The following is a 19,949-nucleotide window of genomic DNA, read 5'->3' on the forward strand; positions in this document are numbered from 1 at the left end:
CGGCTATGGTGTGTCGGTATGGGGGCCCGGGTAAGCTGAGGTGGAACCAAAATAGCTGAGGTGGAACCAAAATCGGTTCCGCGCTGCGCGCTGAGAGCACGTGTTGAAATATCGACCAGGTTGTGTCGTGTCCCGGGTCTACTTGAATATGCCCACCAAATTTGAAGCAGATCCATCGAGAACTTTGGCCGTGCATCGCGCACAGACAGACACACACACACACACACACACAGACACACAGACACACAGACACTAGTCGTATATATATATAGAAGGTAAAACCACGCATGGAACTCATGGAACGGTTTTCCGGGCGGTTTTCACGAACCCGCAGGGCAGTGCGTTGTCGACCATCAACGGATGACGGATAACTACGAACCTTGGACAAATGATTGCAAACCTTATGGACGTATAACTCGCAGAGCCCGCCAGCAAATGCTCGTGATAAACGAGCAGGGTGGCCTGACGAAGCTAATTCCCTGCTCTGTCACTATGACGGAATAGGGCCCGCATGGCACGCACGTTATCGGATGACGTCGCTACCCGAATGGCTCTGAGTGACACTCAGGGACGTTTACCATCTCGATTTTCTCCCTGCCGTGCTGTTGTTTTGGGTCCTGATGCTTGATTTGGCTCATCAGGCAGCGTCCTCTTTTTCATTTCTTGTCCCTGAAACGCCCGCCTGCGTTGATATTTGGATTTTTAGACGAGGAGAAAGACAGAATAAGAGGACAGCTTGAAAAAGCAGCCCCCGGTTTTGTATTCATAACAATCCTTCATTTTTGACGGCCGGCGTATTGAGGCAACATTAGAGTCCCATTACTTTCCCATCTGTTTCTGCGATGGCCAAGAAAGCGATTCCAACTTCCAGCGGCAAACGTCAAAACTTTTACGATTGTTTCGTTGGGGCTGGCTGCTAAATCTGAACTCATTAAGCAAGCTCTCCGGTTCCAATTATCGTGCAAAGGATACTTGCCCCTATCCATTTCCTTGCCCCGTAAAAACACTCTGTCTTCTTGAAGTGCGTTGGACTTGCAGATATGTGAAGCCAGATTTATAACGGTGTGGCATAAAAACGTTGACAGGGAATTACGATTTGTTGGAAATATAATCAGTTGGAAGTGTTATTATGGAAACGAAAGGAACCTGTGTAGGAAACTTTAAGATCTCTTTGTTTTTGGATTTGTGTAAGAAACAGCATTCTTCATTGAATTTTGTGCGTCAACTTTCACACAGAAAAACACACATAATAACTCGTGTATCTAGCTTTTAGAAACAAAATCTGTTGAGACGTTTGTTAGCATATCAGATGATCCAAAACAAGCAAATTATGTTCTCTGTTTGTTGCTGATCTCCGACGCGAAAAAAGCTCAAAGAAAACCAATAAAAGAAATATAAAAAACAATTTTACAAAGTACAGGGTGCTTTAGGGTATCCAATTTTATGTCAGGCAGGTGTCCAAGTGACACGAATTTTAATCAGCTATGTGATATAGTTGTTGGCTGTCGTTTATTTTTTTCTTTCTGACAGTCCTTTTTGTGGTTAAAGGTAGTGTCCTTCCCGCGTATACACAACTATCAGTTTTTACGGCCATAGATCTGTAAAGGCTTTCACTTGGAATATGTGACCCTCCACCACGAAATGAGTCGCATGTCACCTCGCGCGATTCTGCAGCTATAGACTTAATATAAGTCCGGGGAGTGTCTGGTAACAGTGTGAGGGTCACCTTAGTCACAGGCTTATAACTCAAACAGTTTTCGCTCTTTTCTAAAACGGTTTTCACCACTGGATAGAGCATAAATAACTCTTTAGGAAATTGTAAAAATATGAAAATCATGCAAAGGTGACATGCGACTCATTCCGTGGTGGAGGGTCACAATTATGAGCATCCTTTCACTTGAACACATACTGAAATTCAGCGGCGTGGCTTTATTCTATACAGAGTGTGTATCCCTTTAAATCTGTCCAATAAGTACTCTGCCTCATTTGGTTATGATAAAAGCACGCGCGTTGATGTGGGAATACATTTCAGACACTACTGCACAATACATTTATTCTTCATGACTCTCCATCACGAGTCAATATAGTTTAAGAACCAAATACATCAGAGTATGATCTCATTTCCCTTGAGCTGTATTGCCTGTTTATACTTTTCTAACAGTCAGGGAACTTTGTCAGTAAAACTATTGTTCGCGTGAAAACGTTCGCATAATTGCTAGATAATATTTTACCGTGTGGAGAAAACAAAACCGTGGAAATATTGTTCTTTTCTAAGCGTGAGATCTCATTAGACAGACAGGGTTGGTATATCTGTGACGAACAAGCTCGTTATTATTTCGTAAATGTATCTGGGGACGGCATCATTTCACTAAAAGTGTACTTTTTTTAAACTGAATTGTGATACTTTGACGGACGTGTGTCTTATGGGAATGTATGGCCGGGTTGGATTTCTGTAACTACAATCTGGTCAGAATTGTCATTTAATTGTCCGCGAACAAATATGAGATAGCATCAATAGCTTCTTTGACGTATCAGTTGAAACTGTTCTCCTTGAAGTGTTGATTTAAAAAATAAATAGATGTTGTATTTGTCTATGTCGTTGTGTCTCTGTGTCTCTGTCTCTGTCTCTGTGTATGCCTCGATCACGCACTTTACGCAAATGGACGATTTTGTCTCGCCAACGATTCACAGACTTATAGCAGACAAAACACTGCTCAACTAAGTGGTTGAAAATCGGTCATGTCATCAGCACTTATAAAGCATATCCCAAGGGATAAAAGTGTCTAAACGTTCAGTCGAACTGCCTATATGTTCCTCATCAGCCGCAGATGGTATTGGCAGAGACACAGCTATATACAAACATGACCAGAAGGCAGCAATGCAAAGTGATTGGGTAATCTTTTTACTCGAGAGAAAACATTCTGGCCATGAAAGGGAAAAAATATCAAGCTTTTGTTGAAAGCAAATCAACATTGTTATCTTACTCGAGGTACTGAACCATCTGGAGTTCCATACAGTGGTCTAACGCGTAGTTTTCGGAAGAGTTAAAGGCACATTCCTTCCAATGCAAACGATTCGACTCGCCACCTATGATCCAGTGAATAAGAAATGACTTCATCAAATATGTTCAACTCTGCCCATGAAGCATCCAGGCAGTTGATGCTTGGTATGTGGTCAAGTGGAGGGATGCTTGGTATGTGGTCAAGTGGAGGGATGCTTGGTATGTGGTCAAGTGGAGGGATGCTTGGTATGTGGTCAAGTGGAGGGATGCTTGGTATGTGGTCAAGTGGAGGGATGCTTGGTATGTGGTCAAGTGGAGGGATGCTTGGTATGTGGTCAAGTGGAGGGATGCTTGGTATGTGGTCAAGTGGAGGGATGCTTGGTATGTGGTCAAGTGGAGGGATGCTTGGTATGTGGTCAAGTGGAGGGATGCTTGGTATGTGGTCAAGTGGAGGGATGCTTGGTATGTGGTCAAGTGGAGGGATGCTTGGTATGTGGTCAAGTGGAGGGATGCTTGGTATGTGGTCAAGTGGAGGGATGCTTGGTATGTGGTCAAGTGGAGGGATGCTTGGTATGTGGTCAAGTGGAGGGATGCTTGGTATGTGGTCAAGTGGAGGGATGCTTGGTATGTGGTCAAGTGGAGGGATGCTTGGTATGTGGTCAAGTGGAGGGATGCTTGGTATGTGGTCAAGTGGAGGGATGCTTGGTATGTGGTCAAGTGGAGGGATGCTTGGTATGTGGTCAAGTGGAGGGATGCTTGGTATGTGGTCAAGTGGAGGGATGCTTGGTATGTGGTCAAGTGGAGGGATGCTTGGTATGTGGTCAAGTGGAGGGATGCTTGGTATGTGGTCAAGTGGAGGGATGCTTGGTATGTGGTCAAGTGGAGGGATGCTTGGTATGTGGTCAAGTGGAGGGATGCTTGGTATGTGGTCAAGTGGAGGGATGCTTGGTATGTGGTCAAGTGGAGGGATGCTTGGTATGTGGTCAAGTGGAGGGATGCTTGGTATGTGGTCAAGTGGAGGGATGCTTGGTATGTGGTCAAGTGGAGGGATGCTTGGTATGTGGTCAAGTGGAGGGATGCTTGGTATGTGGTCAAGTGGAGGGATGCTTGGTATGTGGTCAAGTGGAGGGATGCTTGGTATGTGGTCAAGTGGAGGGATGCTTGGTATGTGGTCAAGTGGAGGGATGCTTGGTATGTGGTCAAGTGGAGGGATGCCCATACCCCACGTAAAAGCCTGTCCAGATCGGAGAGAGTCAGACGAATCGATTACACGTGAAGGACTGTACCGCATTTAACTCATTGTCTCCCAGGTACGCATATATCCGTACCCACTCATATAGCTCTATCTGACCAGGTATCGATATATCCGCTCAGACTGTTAGCTTTAGTCGCTTCCTGTAACGTCCATCTACTAACGCCTGCATTTCAGCGTGTTGATACACAGTTACTACACATTTACTTCAATTCTGAGTGCCGACCTGCTGCAACACAGCTGGTCTCGGCTAAAACAAAACTTGGTCAACATAGGTTGGGTAGAAAGTGTTCAGTTTATTCTTAGGTACACAAATGGCGGCAAGACGTCCATTTGAACAGCCTACATGAGTCTCACCAGCAAAAACCTGCAGAATATAGAGAGTAATTCAAGTTGTACGCCCTCACGGCAAAGCCATAAGGGCCAGTTCCCGGGTTTTACCCCGACTTTAGATGAGATACACAAGTGTATGCGTGTTTAGGTGGTGTCAACCATCTCCACTGATGGCAGAATGACCGAGGTCTTTTGCGTGCCACTGTGGTGACACGGGGGTGGGACATGGATACCGTCTCTAGGTCTGCACGGCATACAGTTGACCCGTATCCGTCCTGGCCCGGATTCGAACTCGCGACTCTAAGGCAAGTGCTGTACAACCTGAGCTACCCCCTCCCCCGGCCCCCCTCCCCCCCCCCCCCCCCAGCAGAAGGTAGAGAGGGAGGATGTAGGCCTATGTATGTATAAGGGGGATCGAGTTAACCATTGCGCCTGCCACGGCCTCAGTGCTGTCACGAGGACTGATAACATAACTACAGGCACCTATCTACCTGTCACTTCAAAGGGCGCCGCTGAACGATGGTACTTGACAGCCCAGGTAAAGATTAGCTGTAGCTGTAGTCTCACCTTGACACTGAGAGAGAGAGAGAGAGAGAGAGAGAGAGAGAGAGAGAGAGAGAGAGAGAGAGAAAGAGAGAGAGAGAGAGAGAGGAGGGGGGGAGGGACAAACAGTCGGACAGAGAGAGCTAGAGGGAGGGAGAGGCAGAGAGAGGGGAGTGGGACTCTCTCTCTCTCTCTCTCTCTCTCTCTCTCTCTCTCTCTCTCTCTCTCTCTCTCTCTCTCTCTCTCTCTCTCTCTCTCTCTCTCTCTCTCTCTCCAAATGGTACCGGCTGCATGCGTAGTGTATGACCTTGGAAATACACTATTTTTCGCACCAAATGGTTGAACTATTTAAAATCCAAAGTGTACAAACATATATATATATATATACAGCCGAAATGGCTGCGATCTGCTGGCCGATGTGAATGCGTGATGTATTCTGTAAAAAAATTCCATCTCACACGGCATAAATAAATCCCTGCGCCTGGAATATGTGCGCAATATAAATTGCATAAAATTAAAATAAAAAAATAAAAAAATAAATCCCTGCGCTTAGAACTGTACCCACGGAATACGCGCGATATAAGCCTCATATTGATTGATTGATTGATTGATATATGATTGCATGTATTCATAACCTCTGTTATCTACGGTGTTAGGGGCGTTAGGGTGATATCCAAGTCCGCTGCAAAAACAATGGGTTTTTTTCTTCTAAATATGCAACTAAAATATTCAACTAAAGCTGAAGGTATATATTTTAAACGTAATACGCACGGGCATGCATGCGAGGTAACCATCCCCTGGTTTAAAATAAAAAATCTCCTATTTTACATTGTGCTAAAGGTGTACATTATGTCAAGACTCTTACTTTCGCAATTTTTACAACCAAAGTGATTAAACGTTTCTTCAACACTTTCAGTGATTTACGCGTATGCAAATAGATCTAGTTTCCTTTGAAACTGGCATGTTTACACCTTGTCATGCATGAGTCATGAAACACATGTGTGTGCGGGAGTGGGGTGGGGGAAATACCTAGGTGCGAAAGAAGCCTAGAGAGAGGTAGGAAAGACGCAAAGATATTGGAAGTGGGTGGCGGGGGGGGGGGGGGGGGGGGCGGGGTACCTTAACAAATTATACATCAGTCTACTTTGCGTAAGATTGGGGGGAATAAACAAATACACTTCTCAGTTTCACGAATGATGTTAAGATTGAACAGTACGTGGTATTCAAACAATTCAAACCATTGTCCTTACTCAAGCATATTTTTGCATGTGTAGGGGCGGGGGGGGGGGGGGCGGAGGGGTAGACGTGGAGGGGGAGGGGGGAGGCGGCCTTAAAACTCACTTGCTTTACAAAGCCTCGAGCTTTAACAGACTGCAATTTACTGCTTTGCATTATTCATGAACTTAGAGAAGACAATTTAATAACACTTAAGGCGAATGAGGTTTACCTTCAACCTGCGAGTCAATCACAGCCTTGTCTGTTAAATTACATTTAAATGGAAATAACTGTCTTCCCTATAGAACAGAACAAGCCATCCTCAATAAATTTGCCTTACATTTCTTTACTTCGTGACAAATTATACACGCACAAAAACACCGACAGATGCACAAACGGCAAAGGTGTAGGGTCTATATTTCTCAAAGAACTTGTTTCAATGTGCATACTGTATTGATCTCATTCTCATTTTGTTTTAATTTGAAAGTAAACTCCAAACTGTGACCCACAGATGGAACTTAACACACACACACACACACACACACACACACACACACACACACACACACACACACACACACACACGCACACACACACAAAAACATTACTCTGTCTGTCTCTCTGTCTGTCTCTCTGTCTGTTTCTCTTTGTTTGTCTCCCTCAGTCTGTCTTCATTTTACACTGTCCCTCCCTATCCAAGTTCCTGTCTCTGTCTCTCTGACGGTCCGCCCCCCCCCCCCCTCCCCAACCCCCCACCCTCTCTCTCTCCATCTATCTCTCACCCCCCTCACCCACCCCCTACCCCTCCCGCGCCCTTTCCCCCCTCTCTTCAGCAATTACAAACAGCATGCCTGTCAGGGCACGCCCCTTTTGCAAGCTTTTCGTTGAATCCAAGCCAGCATTCAGTAGGCCTACTTTAGAGTTTTGCCCCTCCCAGACTCCTGTTTTGCCTGGCTACCCCCCCCCCCCCCCCCCCCATCCCCCGTGCAAACCCTTTCACCTCCCGCCATCACGCTGTAAATCGCCTGGGGCGGGGACGCTCAGTTGGTAGCGCGCTGGCTTTGTAGCCAGTTGGTCGCTATCAGCGTGGGTTCGATCCCCACGTTCGGCGAGAGATTTATTTCTCGGAGTCAACTCTGTGCAGACTCTCTTCGGTGTCCGAACACCCCCGTGTGCATACATGCGCACGGAAAAGATCCCACGTTCACAGCGAAAGTCTCAGGGCTTGGAAAACACGAAGACACGCATGCATCATCTCTCGTCTCTGATTATCATGATCGTATTTTCGATACTTTGACGAGACAAACCCAATGCTGGTGTGTCGAAGAAGACAGCCACAGCGGGCTTGTTCGAATCAAAGTATCACACCATATCTTCAGCGTATTACCAATACCTGTCCCAATATAGACCAGTTGGTCTAAGAGGACGTTAAACCCAAACAGTCAGTCAGTCAGTCAGTAAATCGCCTGCCACCTTTTTTCTGGTGGCGGCGAGCTTTTGATGTGGCGAGGAGCGCTCAGGTAAAGTGATAGGTAAGCTGACAGTGTCTATCTTGGATGGAGCCTACTTAATTCATCTGCTCCTAAAACGCGGCCTGTAAACGGTACAGGTATGCAGACTTGCGCGTGCGTGCAGGTATGCAAGCGCACATATGTGTCCAGGTATATAGGTATGTCTTTAGAAATATATACGTAGGTAGACACACATGCGGATACACATGCAAGTACACATACAGAAATAGAAACAGGCAAAGGGACAGACCCGCATGCACACACACACACACACACACACACACACACACACACACACACACACACACACACATACACACACACACACACACACACACATACACACACACACACACACACACACACACACACACATAATTATATATACACACAAACACACGCGCGCGCACCCACACACCCACACACACTTTCTCCTTTTCTCTTTCCCTTCCACCACTAATAACCCCTAATCCCACCCACCCACCAACCCACCCCCACCTATCACCCCCACCCTCACCCCACCCCCTCAGCTCATCCCAAAGATAAGCTCAGCAGATAAACGAGCCATCAATTCTCAAAACGACGTTTTGCGGGTATACATCTCGACGTGTTTGCGAGAGCGCTATCTCGACAGTAGCTACGGATAGGTGGCAGGTGCTAAGTGTCTCTTTTGCAACCCGATAATTGCCTAACCAGCTAGTGCAGTGAGAGTCCCGGATTTAAAACATTCAAAAATCTAAGAAAATCAGGTCTTGAAAAAGAAAGGGAGGCGTTCTTATAATGGTGGTAAATTATATATATATATATACAGAGGTAATGAACAGAAAATCTGAATAAGCAAGGTCTTACATAAAAGTTGTTTTGGGGTTGGTTGGTTTTTTAGCTTTGTATTTTGTTGGGGGTGGGAGGGGCCCACCCCCCGCCCACGGTGTACTGTAGCCGAGTTTTTGCAAGGAGATAGATAGATAGATAGATAGATAATTTATTGCCAAGTGTACAATACATGAATGAACATAAAAAATACACGAGGAAAGCAGCTTGCTGTGTGATAAAAACAAAAATAAAATAGCATTCATACATCACTGGCGCATAGCATCATACATACATGGGGTCTGGGGGGGGGGGTGGGCGTGTGTACCTTAGCCGAGTTTTCACTAAGAGATTGACTTGATGTTTGTTGCGTTACGGGCGATGAATGATAAACTTGGGCTGAGTGAGGGAGTGAAATGTGTGGCGTCAGTGGTACGAACGCCTTGGTTTAGGAGTCAGTGAAAATGAGCAATATATCACGGCAGGTAAAACCTTCTCTTTATATTGGTGACTAGATGTACAGGGAACCAACACACATTTCCATGTGGCTTTTTGTACCGAAAATGAGTAATATTTCAAGGCATGCAAGTGAAAAAATGTTGATGTATTTTGTTGACAATGGGTGTGGAGAACTTAAAGGACGAAAGCCGTTAAAACATGGCTGCGTAAAATGTTCTACACCTCAGAAAAAGAGAGTACAATGCCAATGGCGGGTTGTGTCGTGTTTTTTGTGTTGATGGATAAAAAATACCAGCAAAATATATAGTAAAAATCACAAACCTCGGTTTGTTGATTGGACTATACGTCAGTTGTACAAACGCCTTGGTTTAGTGTTTTTTGCACACCCAAAATTAAATGACTGTCAGTATATATCCAGGCAGTTGAACTCCTGTTTATTGGTCACAAGATGAGAGGAGAACTATATATATATATAGGGTTTTGTAACGAAAATAAGTAATACGTCAAAGTATAGCTATGCATATTGTTCACAAGGTGTGTGGGTGAATAAAGGAGCGAGAAAAAAGTTAAAGGTCCTGTCTACATTTTTATACCGAAATCGCCATTTCACCATTAAAATGCAGAGTCTATTATATCTACAAATATAAACAATACACCCCCTTTCGACCAGGAAAGACGAAGCCAGTGTAGCCGTTTGAAAATTCATTGTAGTATTTCAGCGTAGTACTCATAGTAGGATATCCTTATTTGGAAAATGCCAAGCGCAAAACTCCTCTCAAATCCCGTGCATTTCGTGCGTTTAAAAAAAAAGCGTGGACAGCGCTCCAGTGTCAAACTGTTGCTGCACTTGTTTGGGCGTGGCTGTAAGCATAGTGACATGAATTTGATTGGTCAGTATTTTTAGGCAAAGCACATGTTCTCAGCAAACAGAAAACAAAATATTGGAAGCGTGAGTCACGCTACCCAAAAATAAAATCTTTTTTTACATACATTTTTTTTCTATAACTTTTTCCCCATGGTTCATTCATCATCTGACATAACTTTTTAGCGAAATCTAACCATAAGATTATTGAAAAAAAGCAAAAATGTAGACGACCACCTTTAAGAATGGCGCCGTAAAATGTTTGACTTTACCCCGGGAAAAGAGAGCCAGCTCATTGGGTGGCGGGTTGTGTAGCGTTATCGTGTTGAAAGACTGACCCAAACAGAAAATTTGCCAAGTAAAATATATAAGGCCAAAAAAAAAAAGGTCTGTTTACGGTAACATAGGCCAAAATAATAGGGTCGGTAGGTCGGGATTTTTTTTTTTTTTTTTTTTTTTTTTTTTCCAAAAAACCATATTTTTACGTTATTTTGCCAAAAAAAACAAGATTTTTTTTTTTTTTTTTTTTTTTCCCCAAATGCCAAAAAAAAGTCTAGGGACGCGCGAAAAAACTAGGGTCGGTCGGGTTACCGTAAACAGACCTATTTTTTTTTTGGCCTAAGCAGCAAATGAATACTAAAGCGAAGTAATGGAGTAGTCACTCGTGCACTAAATACTGTTCAGTGTTCGAGATTTTAGTGAAACAATCGTTTTGGCGATACTATAATCTACAGTAAAACAATGAGTAATAACCGAACGGCAATTATAGTTAGTGCATGGCGAAGCCTGTTAAGACTTTTTAATTGATTGGCGGTTAAACCTCGCGTAACCTATACATTACCACAAAGATCTTCGATACACAGCGCACCGCATCGTCTGCTAATGAGCCCAACTTGAAGCGCTAACAAAACCACCAATGTCTGGGTAAACTGAGAAGCGACCCGCCCAAACCAGAACCACAAACATTGATGATGGTATCGACGACATGCTGCGACGACGATAGTGAGATTAAAATGTTAACGTTGAGACGTAACGAGAACCTCGTATATACATAGCACAAGTATAGAACCGACAACACGCTGTGTTGGGTGTACTTGCAAGAATGAACAAGAATTAGGAGAACAAGAATGTAATACCTTATACTTACAGCATGAAAATCATTGGTAACGGTCCCGGTGTGACGATTGTACATCTTTTCCCGTGGTCATATTTCGATTCTCGGACTCAGTCGTTGATCTTGTATAAACTCCACACTGAACAAAAAAAACAATCTTCGATAGTACTGATGAGCGACCGTGGGTACCTTACATTCATGGGGCCAAATTTGTCCAACCAATTTTTTGTATTTAACTTAGAAATTTGATTCATCCTAAAATGTTTCCCTTCTTATTCAAGGGACGTAACCACTCGGTACACGTTTTCGAAGAAATCGATTTTTGGGGTGAAATCTATGAAATTTCACCACCAATGTTCTTCACATGCAAGAAACTGACATGCTTTTCGTCATTAAATAATTTCACTTCTTCATTTTACCAAGAAACAACATTTCAGTCTTGAGTATATATCGAGGGGGAAATATGACCACGGGGGAAATATGAAATCGTTACACCGGTTAGGGGAAGCATTCATACAAGCACAAGGGTGTGTTTTGTAGGTGAAGGAGATACAGACGTTTGAATCACTCTTTATACAGTATACGTTCATTCTTTTTTCGTTTCTTTCTTAATTCCATCATATACCCATTCAGCCATCCTTCCTTCCAAATGTCAGTCCATGCAAAGATCTTGTAGGCAACGCTCTTAGCGTAGCCTACAAGATCTTTGGTCCATGCACGCGATGCATTTCTCGCGCCAGGTGCTCTGTGCTGTACGGGTTTAGTTTAAACAATGTTTATTCATATTTTACATGTTCAGGAAATGTACATGGACATAAGGTGAAGACAACAACCAGCCTACGGCTTATGGCGGTGTCTTCACACACATTTACAAGAAGAACATGGCAGACAGTCAAGCCCTTACACAGTAAGCAAACACAATCCCTACATTTTTTACAAAATAGTACGGATTTTGAGCCAGTGTCATAGTCCCTCTCGGGCCAAGGGCCGGGTAGCTCAGGTGGTAGAGCACTGAACTTTTGATCCCAGGTTCAAGGGTTCGAATCCAGGCCGGGGCGGACATGAGTCAACTTTTTGTGCAGACTCAGAGACGGTATCCATGCCCCACCCCCGTGTCACCACAGCGGCACGGGCGTTTTACCATAAGTGCAGGTGGCTAATTACACCTAAACACGGGTGCACATGTGTATCTCATCTAAAGTCTGGGTAACACCGGGGACCATGCCCCGAATGGTTTCACCGTGAGGGCGTAAAACAACATCATCATCATCATCTAGTGTATAGTGACGAGACCTGCCAATCTGAGCCCTCCTAGACAATCTCACCGACTACTACAGTGTAAAATAGAACTACAGTGAAACTTTCCTTTTGTTTGTTCGTTCATGGGCTGAAACTCCGACGGCTTTTACGTGTATGACCGTTTTTACTCTGCCATTTAGGCAGCCATACGCCGCTTTCGGAGGAATAAACTGTCCTTTTGAGACCTCCAACAATCTGAGAAAATCAGGTCTTCTTCTTCTCGTTCGCAGTTAGATCGTCAGTCCGGACTGCATGGCAAAACGTGTTGTCCTCTCCAAGTCCTCTTTGGGGCCGTATAGCTTCTTTTGTAGCGCTGTCTCCTCTGGCCAGGTGGTGTCGCTCAGAGCACTGTGGTATGGACAAGCCTGCAGGATGTGCTCTGCTGTCTGATTCTTGCCACACGGACAATCAGGTCTGAAAAAGAAGGGAGTCTTAAAATGGAGGTACATTTACAGACGTTGTGAATAGAAACTCTGATTAAGCAGGGTCTGATAATGGAGGTAGTCTTAAAATTGGGGGGGGGGGGTCTTTAAATGGGGGTTCCACTGTACCTCGTAAGGATCAGAAGGTCTGAATGCTAACCGGCGACATGCCTATAGCTTCTTCTTCTTCTTCTGCGTTCGTGGGCTGAAACTCCCACGTACACTCGTGTTTTTTGCACGAGTGGAAGTTTACGTATATGACCGTTTTTTACCCCGCCATTTAGGCAGCCATACGCCGTTTTCGGAGGAAGCATGCTGGGTATTTTCGTGTTTCTATAATCCACCGAACTCTGACATGGATTACATGATCTTTTTCGTGCGTACTGGGTCTTGTGCCTGCGTGTACACACGGGGGTGTTCGGACACCGAGGAGAGTCTGCACACAAAGTTGATTCTGAGAAATAAATCTCTCGCCGAACGTGGGGACGAACTCACGCTGACAGCGGCCAACTGGATACAAATCCAGCGCGCTACCGACTGAGCTACATCCCCGCCCTATGCCTATAGCAACTCTTGAGGTTTTCGTTTTCGGTTCAGAAGGTCTGAATGCTAACCGGCGACATGCCTAGATAACCTTGGGGTTATCGTTTTCGGTCACAGTCACGATTTTAATCACGCAAAGACTAAAATGATTGGCATGCAAGCTCACAGACCGATGACAGAACAGACACACGCGGTTCAAAGTTAATGGCCTGTTGGAGAAGCGTTTTGATTGACGTGCAGATAGACAGCAGGGACAACACAGGCTTTTGTCGCTGCCCTGTCAATTTGCTTGACAATGACAACGATGCGATGGGACGATATGAGGGCTCTCGGCTTTTAACAGATAATAATGTTCGCGAAATGCGGGATGAAACGTTTGTATACAAGTGAAGTAATGCGATACTTCTGTTCTTTGACTTTGTATACAATAGAGGCTGACATTGTACTAAAAATAATGTGATACTGCTGTTTTTGACTTTCAAAACAATAGGGTTGTAGTGGTACTAAAACTATATAGTAGAATACTGATGTTCTCGTTGGTTTTTGTTTTATGCAAATACGGGAGGTAACTGCACTACAAATGCTCGCAGAATGGGATCAACATGGTGTTTTTATGACATACAATAGAGGAAATGTGACACCGTTGCTCTCTGCTTTGAGGCAATAAAAAGTAAGTGGTGTGAGGATACACGTATACATTAACTATAAACAGCCAGCTGTACAGTGGTGGGAGTTCGAAGCTTTTGTCGTGAAATAATTATATCGTTTTCTTGCGAACAATTATCATAGTGACGCCCATAAGTTACCATTCTTTATTCGTGATTTGTCCATAACATCCCGCCTCGACCCACTCCCCCCACCCATCCGCCCTACACACACACACACACACACACACACACACACACACACACACACACACACACACACACACACACACACTCGGCAAAAGTAGGGGAAGGTTGCCTATTATGGACCACTTTTTGTTTCATGCTGATAACTTGCTTGTTTTCTTTCAAAGAAGTTTCATTTTGTGTTTAGTAGTTCTTCTCTCTTTAGTTAACCATTAGGCCTAATAAGAGCGAATTAGCTTTGATAGACATTCAGCAAAAAATTAAATACAGAAAAATTCCCAACAGGTCCATATTAGGATGGGTGTCTAATATGGACCAGTGAAGAGGCCTTCACGATTCACTGTAAAATGCCCCCCATACTTGAAAATAACATAATACAAGTTAGTTTGCAAGTCAGACTATTTCAACTATGCTTTAAATGTATCTGTTTCGGTTTGAGTAGAATTTTATTTGAAGCACAACAGAAAACTGAAGAAGTTTTTCAAAAACAGAGAAAAATAAATCAAATTATCAACTTCCACGAAAAGAAGACTTTTGTTATATTTTGTTGAAAGCTCGAGAGCTAGTTATAGGCTATTTTCTGCAAGCTTCTTAATGATTTAACGAAACCGGCTTATAGCTTTTATTTTCTTCTATTTGTTGCAGGTGGTCCATACTTTGAGATTTTGCTATCATTTTATTTTTGCAGCAGAAACTTGAATCGGGATCAACACTGATAATATTTGACAAATACAGTCTTAGCTGTCATATAATTATAGCAATGTTTGTGTGATAACAGCTTTGGCTGTGGACAGAAACCAGTTTAGAGTGAACCCTGTCTAAAGTGTAAACAAGAGAAAAAGCCTAACGGTTTTGTGGTTTGTGTTTCTGCAACTGTTTTGACATGTGCAAGGTTTCCAGGGAGGGTAAATACAGCGAATGAAATTGTTTTGAGTGCTCTAGCACCGTCGGTTTGTCACAACCGGAGGAGGTCCATATTAGGCGCCGGTCCATATTATAGGCAACCTTCCTTTATGCTCTAAACTGAACGGCAACAGTGATTTTTAAAGTACGCATCGGTTTGTAGAAATGATGCTAATGGCTCGCAGAAATACTTCAGTGAATCATTGAGCACAATTAATAATCTAAATGGATAAAAAGAGAGAAAAAAAATGGAGCGCCCAATAAGGGACTCGAACCCTTGACCCTCAGATTAAAAGTCTGATGCTCTACCGACTGAGCTAACCGGGCTCCTTCGTTGAGTGTCGCTAACATCGGTTAAAACAACACTCCTGCACGTAGTTGCACTATAATCGATCTCACAACGATTTTTTATTTTGTGCCTTACTCATTCGCTGCTTTGCAACATCTTGTCCCGGTGTAGTATCCCGTTTAGTCCCCCCTCTGAAAAGGGCCTCCGGGGGACTCTTCATAGCTAAAAAGGGCCCCCGGGGGATTTTTTCAGCTCTAAAAAGGTCCGCCTTTACCGATCAAGCCTCGTTTTCGATTGGCCCCCCTACAGCAATTTTGCCCACCCCTCGCATCCCAGATAGTCTCTCCCCCCAAAAGCCCCCCCCCCCCCCTCCTTCCCTTTTTTTCAAAGCAATTTCGGGTTAGTTATAACACTGTAATCAACACGTGGCCCAGATGTCCACTGAGAGAAAATTGACTCAAGAAACAACTACATGAACTTCGACCCATAGATCTATACTCGGGGACCATGTCCATGACTTCGACCGCTTCGCAACGCCTTTGTGACATCGGATAGTGACGTCACTTTGTTCTAAACTTAAAGTTGATTCAAGATGGACGACAGCTTGTTTGCTGAAATTGCAAACTACAAACGCGATAAAACTTATGTTGAGAAGTTGAAAGTGGGAGATGAAAGTGGGGAAAAAAACATAAAACACACAAAGTAAGATGTAGGACTGCGGAGCCGCAGTCAAAAAGGGGGCGGGGAGGACCTTTTCAAAGGGGAGACCATCTGGGATGCGAGGTGGGGCCAACATTGCTGTAGAGGGGCCTATCGAAAAAACGAGGCTAGATCAGTAAAGGCGGACCTTTTTAGAGCTGAAACAGTCCCCCGGGGCCCCTTTTCAAAGGAGGGACTAAACGGGATACTACACCGGGTTGTGATGCTGTTAATCCCTTTTGTATGTGCATGACTGCACACTCTACGTCAACATGTCTCACACAGTCCGTCCATAGACGCTCAGTTTGTACTTCGGCTCAGTTTTGAGACTCCCTGTGCGCGCGCGCGCGCGTGTGTGTGTGTGTGTGTGTGTGTGTGTGTGTGTGTGTGTGTGTGTGTGTGTGTGTGTGTGTGTGTGTGTGTGTGTGTGTGTGTGTGTGTGTCATAACCCCGTACTTTCCCGCAGGAGGTTTTAATACCAATCCAAGCTTTTTAATAAAAAGCCGAACTAACCTGATAAAACACAGTAGGTATGGCTTCAACACAATGTTATGACGCATACAGAGCAATAGTTTGCACGCGTAAACCACGTGGCCTCTTCGGTGATTTCATCGTCGTGTAAGTATTGTGTACACCTGCTATTAATCAAGATTACTCTCGTCGGTTTTGGTATCGTCTAAACAATTGACTAAATCTCTCTTTTTGTGGAGATCATCGATATGTCTGACACAGAAACAGAGGTAATGTCAAGAGACGCAACAACAAATTAAAGATACAAAAATAAAAAGCAACAAAATAAAGAAGCTACAGTACATGTATTGACTAAATGTAAAAATGAGCGCCCAATAAGGGACTCGAACCCTTGACGCTCTACCGACTGAGCTAACCGGGCTCTGCTCAAGGCGACTCAAATTAATACGCTAGTCGGCCTCTGTCTGACAGCTGTGTCAAATTCGGTCAAGTTTGTATAATCAGCCCTTCGAGTTATATCATTTAGCCCCGTGTGATCACGTGTGTGTCTTAAAAAGTGGTTTGGTCCCTTCTTACAACAGTTTTATGCACGGTTATGTTGATTGATAGTCAAAAAAGAAGTTTCAAACACGCTTTTTTTGTAAAACGGACAACATATTGATCAATTATAGATGTAAAAATAAGCGCCCAATAAGGGACTCGAACCCTTGACCCTCAGATTAAAAGTCTGATGCTCTACCGACTGAGCTAACCGGGCTCTGCTCAAAACGACTAAAATTAAAACACTTGTCGCCCTCTGCCTGACAGCTAACTGGGCTCTGCTCAAAACGACTAAAAATTAAAACGCTTGTCGCCCTCTGCCTGACAGCTAACCGGGCTCTGCTCAAAACGACTAAAAATTAAAACGCTTGTCGCCCTCTGCCTGACAGCTAACCGGGCTCTGCTCAAAACGACTAAAATTAAAACGCTTGTCGCCCATTGCCTGACAGCTAACCGGGCTCGGCAAGAGGCGACTAAAATTCAAATGCACGTTTTTTTTGATTGATAGACAAAAATGAAGATGCAAAATATACATGTGTACTAACAAACAAACAACATGAATAGATGTACAAATGAGCGACCAATAAGGGACTAGAACCCTTGACCCTCAGATGCTTTACCGACTGAGCTAACCGGGATCTGCTCACGGCCTCTAACATGAAAACTCTTTTGGCCTGCCCGGCATGCAACTGTGTCAAATCCGGTCAAGTTTGTATAATCAGACCACCGATTTATATCAAGTCGCCTAGTGTAATCATATGCATGTGTGTGGGTCCGTCTCAGTTAAAAGTGTCCCCCCCCCACCCCCCACCCCCCCCCCCCCCCCCCCCCAAGCGGCGGATGGCTGCCCAAATGGCAGAGTTAAAAAACAGTCATGCGCGTAAAATCCCACTCGTGCAAAAAAAAACAAGTGTACGTGGGAGTTTCAGCTTGTGAACGCAGAAGAATAAAAGTGGTTTGAACCCTTCTTATGCATGCAGCAGTTACATGCACGTTTATTTTGATTGTTAGACAAAAAGAAAGATGAAAATATACTAAAAAAACAAACAACATGAATAAATGTAAAAAAAAAATGAGCGCCCACTAAGGGACTCGAACCCTTGACCCTCAGATTAAAAGTCTGATGCTCTACCGACTGAGCTAACCGGGCTCTGCTCAAACTGATTAAAATTAAAACCCTTGTCGCCCTCTCTTTGACATGCGGCTGTGTCAAATCGAGTTTGGTCAAGTTTGTATACGGTAAGCCCACCGAGTTATGTATCAAGTCGCCTTATATAGTGTGATCAAAGAGTGGCTACACTCTTTGGTGTGATCACATGCATGTGTGTGGGTCCGTCTTTAAAAGTAGTTTTTTCCACAAAAGCGGCGTGGCTGCATATAAATGGCGGGGTAAAAACGGTAATTCACGTGAAATCCCACTCGTGCAAAAAACACGAGTGTACGTGGGAGTTTCGGTCAATGAACACAGAAGAAGAAAAGGCGTTTGATCCTTTCTTACAGCAGTTACATGCACGCTTATTTTGATTGATAGACAAAAAGAAAGATGCAAATATACTTACAAACAAACAACGATTTATTTATGAATAAATGTAAAAAGGAGCGCCCAATAAGGGACTCGAACCCTTGACCCTCAGATTAAAAGTCTGATGCTCTACCGACTGAGCTAACCGGGCTCTGCTCAAGCGTATTAAAAATTAAAACACTTATCGCCCTCTCTCTGACAGCTGTGTCAAATCCGGTCAAGATTGTATAATCAGCCTTTCGAGTTATATCATGTCGCCTAGTGTGATCACATGTGTGTGGGTACGTCTTAAAAAGTGGTTTGATCCATTCTTCCAGCAGTTACATGCAAAGGTTATTTTGATTGATAGACAAAATGGGAATATATTAAGGAACAAACAACATATTTTGAAGTTATGAATAATGTAAAAATGGGCGCCAAATAAAGGACTCTAATCCTTGACCCTCAGATTTAAATTGGTTTGGTCCCTTTTTACAGCAATTACGTATGGTTAAATTGATTGATATAGACAACATGGAAGATGCAAACTTTCTGACAAACAAACAACATTTTTTTTAATTATGAAACAGAGTAAAAAGTAAGCGCCCAATAAGGGACTCGAACCCTTGACCCTCAGATTAAAAGTCTGATGCTCTACCGACTGAGCTAACCGGGCTCTGAGGTAGACATCTGAAATGTAAACACTTGTCGCCCTCTGCCTGACAGCCTGTTAACCTGGCTCTGCCCAAGGCTACAAAAATTAAAATCTGTGTGACCCTCTGCCTATATAAGAGCTGTGTCAAATTCGGTCAAGTTTGTATAATCAGCCCAGCGAGTCATATCAAGTCGCTTAGGGTGATCACGTGTGTGTGTGTCCGTCTTTAACAGTGGTTTGATCCCGTCTTGCGGCAGGTAATGCACGGTTGTTTTGATTGATAGACAAAAGGGAAGATGCAAATATACCGGTACTAACAAACAAATAACATATTTTTAAATTGTGGATACGTTACAAATGAGCGCCCAATAAAGGACTCGAACCCTTGACCCTCAGTCTGATGCTCTACCGACTGAGCTAACCGGGCTCTGCTCAAGGCGAGTAAAATTAAAACGATTGTTGCCCTCTCTCTGACATGTAGCTGTGTTGAATCCGGTCAAGTTTGTATAAACAGCCCATCGAGTTATATCGAGTCGCCCTGTGTGATCACATGTGTGTGGGTCCGTCTAAAAGTGGTTTAATCCCTTCTTACAGCCCTGTTGCATGCAAGGTTTCTTTGATTGATAGACAAAAAGGAAGATGGACATATACTGACAAACAAACAACATATTTTTAA

General features: G+C 43.8%; 5 non-coding genes across 5 annotated transcripts; all 5 read right to left on the bottom strand.

Annotated features, from left to right (window-relative positions):
- Positions 1 to 15,372: 15,372 nt before the first annotated feature.
- Trnak-uuu (transfer RNA lysine (anticodon UUU)) lies at positions 15,373 to 15,445 on the bottom strand. The gene has a single exon. It is a non-coding gene; the product is annotated as a tRNA-Lys (tRNA).
- A 1,816-nt stretch (positions 15,446 to 17,261) lies between these two features.
- On the bottom strand, positions 17,262 to 17,334 carry Trnak-uuu (transfer RNA lysine (anticodon UUU)). The gene has a single exon. It is a non-coding gene; the product is annotated as a tRNA-Lys (tRNA).
- An 860-nt stretch (positions 17,335 to 18,194) lies between these two features.
- On the bottom strand, positions 18,195 to 18,267 carry Trnak-uuu (transfer RNA lysine (anticodon UUU)). Its single transcript has one exon. It is a non-coding gene; the product is annotated as a tRNA-Lys (tRNA).
- Positions 18,268 to 18,717: 450 nt separating this feature from the next.
- Trnak-uuu (transfer RNA lysine (anticodon UUU)) lies at positions 18,718 to 18,790 on the bottom strand. Its single transcript has one exon. It is a non-coding gene; the product is annotated as a tRNA-Lys (tRNA).
- Positions 18,791 to 19,221: 431 nt separating this feature from the next.
- Trnak-uuu (transfer RNA lysine (anticodon UUU)) lies at positions 19,222 to 19,294 on the bottom strand. The gene has a single exon. It is a non-coding gene; the product is annotated as a tRNA-Lys (tRNA).
- Positions 19,295 to 19,949: the final 655 nt, after the last annotated feature.

Source organism: Littorina saxatilis, linkage group LG2 (assembly GCF_037325665.1).
Source record: "Littorina saxatilis isolate snail1 linkage group LG2, US_GU_Lsax_2.0, whole genome shotgun sequence".
Taxonomy (NCBI): Eukaryota; Metazoa; Mollusca; class Gastropoda; order Littorinimorpha; family Littorinidae; genus Littorina; species Littorina saxatilis.